The sequence below is a fragment of the Panthera tigris genome, chromosome X (genome assembly GCF_018350195.1).
Source record: "Panthera tigris isolate Pti1 chromosome X, P.tigris_Pti1_mat1.1, whole genome shotgun sequence".
In the NCBI taxonomy this organism is placed as follows: Eukaryota; Metazoa; Chordata; class Mammalia; order Carnivora; family Felidae; genus Panthera; species Panthera tigris.
In genome coordinates this window covers 68,620,582-68,623,107 of record NC_056677.1, presented here as the reverse complement: position 1 = coordinate 68,623,107, position 2,526 = coordinate 68,620,582, and the positions used below count along the sequence as shown (strand labels likewise).

At 35.1% G+C, this 2,526-nt stretch overlaps 1 pseudogene; it reads left to right on the top strand.

Annotated features, from left to right (window-relative positions):
- Positions 1-385: 385 nt before the first annotated feature.
- On the top strand, positions 386-695 carry LOC102959962 (annotated as a pseudogene).
- The last annotated feature ends 1,831 nt before the right edge of the window (positions 696-2,526 follow it).

The following is a 2,526-nucleotide window of genomic DNA, read 5'->3' as shown; positions in this document are numbered from 1 at the left end:
TGAAAATGACAAGAAATAACAAGTGTTGGTTTGGATGTGGAGAAAAAAGAACCCTTGTGCACTGTTGGTGGGAATGCAAATTGGTAGAGTCATTGTGGAAAACAGTATAAAGATTCCTCAAAAATTAAAACTAAAAATACTGTATATTCCAATAATTCCACTATTGGGTATTTGCCAAAAAGAACTCACGAAAAGTTAATTCTAAAAGATACATGTAACTCTATGTTTATTGTAGCATTACTTATAATAGTCATGATATGGAAACAAGTTAAGTGTCCATCCATAGTTGAAAGGGTAAAAGAAAAGCAGTATAGAGCCCAACTTCATGAAGGCTCTCAGCACCCCGTTGACCCTCAGGCACCCAGCACACACCAGCCACTTTGCCATGATACCTAAAAGAAAGTTCATCTCCACTGAGGGGGTGGCAAAGGAGGAGCCCAAGACGAGAGTGGGGACGTTGTGAGACAAACCCGTCTCCTGAAAAGTGGAAACAAAGCCAAAACAAGTGGCAGGAAGGGATAAATCTTCAGACAAAGAAGGTGGAAACAAAGTGGAAAGGGGGACCAAAGGGAGAACAGGTTGAAGTGGCTAACCAAGAAATAAAAGAAGACTTACATGCAGAAAATGGAGAAACTAAAAATGAGGCGAGTCCAGCCTCTGATGAAGCAGGAGAGAAAGAAGCCAAGTTTGATTAATATCATATACCATGTCTTATCAGTGCTCCCTGTCTCCTTTCTTGTACAATCCAGAGGAATATTTTTTATCAACTATTTTGTAAATGCAAGTTTTTTAGTAGCTCTATAAACATTTTTAAGAAGGAAGGAATCTCATCCATACTACTTTTTAAGTGTAAATGTTTTTTTTTTTTTAAGAAGTGAAATAATTGTATGGTTGTTTACTTTTTGGTACAACAAGAAAATAGCAGTATAGTGAATATGGGAGGCTTTGATTATCTTGGCTGTCAGCTTAACATTCCATACATGGGATAGGTTTTTTTAAAAGGTTTATTTATTTATTTTTGACAGAGACAGAGAGAGCATGAACAGCAGAGTGGCAGATCCACACTGTCAGCACAGAGCCAGATGTGGGGCTCGAACCCATGAACTGTGAGATCATAACCTGAACTACAACCAAGAGTCAGACACTCAACTTGATAGTTGTTATATCCTGGAAAAAGCATCCCTGGATGGGATAGTTTTTATATCCTATAATACAAAGCATACTAAATGGAAATCTGGAGTCAGTCATGCATTTAATATGTCTTGAACATTTTAAATAACTACTATTCCCATTTGTTCTTGGTAGGATTGTTTCCTGAGGAAAACCACTGTTGATCTCGGCTCTCCCTGGCAGAATTTTGTGCACTCCATAACATCTTTGTAGTGGTAGTCCAGTTTATCTAGTAACTTTGTCAATGTGCTACATAAGGTTGAAAATTTGGATATGTAATGTATATTTTATTAATGGTGAAATAATGGGACTTAACAATGTTACAGTGTATCAACATTTAAGATATTGGTAATTTATATACTGTTAAGAAAAATTTGCCTCCAAATTTTAAGCAGGATTGCCACTGGAATAACTTTCACAAAACAATTGCAGCTACGTGACCTTTTAGGTTTTCAGTATATATGTTAAGAATTGCGTACAAATTGAAATTTGTGTAGTGATCCTTAGAACAACCAATAAAATTTAAATTATAAAAAAGTGGTATATATACACAATTGAATATTAATCAGCCTTAAAAAATGAAATCTTGCTTTTGCAACAACATAGATGGCTCTACAGAATATTATACTAAGTGATAAAGGTTAAATCTGGGGCTGTGATGCCTCCAGCTTTGGTTTTCTTTTTCAATATTACTTTGGCTATTCAGTGTGTTTTCTGGTTCCATACAAATTTTAAGATTGTTTTTTCTACCTTTGAGAATGCTGGCAGTATTTTGATTGGGATTGCATTGAATGTGTAGATTGCTTTGGGTAGTATCAACATTTTAACAATGTTTGTTCCTCCAACCCATGAACATGGAATGTTTTTTTTTTTCATTTCTTTGTGGCTTCTTCACTTTCTTTCAATAAGCTTTCTATAGTTTTCAGCATACAAATCTTTTATCTCTTTGGTTAGGTTTATTACTAAGCATTGTATGGTTCTTGGTGTAATTATAAATGGGATTAATTCCTTGATATCTCTTTCTATTGCTTCATTATTAGTGTATAGAAATGCAACTGATTTCTGTACATTTATTTTATATCCTGAGACTTAGCTGAATTCATGTGTCAGTTCTAGCTGTTTTTTTTTGGTGGAGTCTTTCAGGTTTTCCATGTAGAGCATTATGTCATCTGTGATGGTACTGGCACAAAAACAGACACATGTACCAATGGAATAAAATAGAGAACCCATAATTAGATACACAAATTTATGGCCATTTAATCTTCGACAAAGCAGGAAAGAGAATCCAATGGAAAAATGACAGTCTCTTTAGCAAATAGTGCTGGGAAAACTGGACAGCAACATGCGGAAGAATGA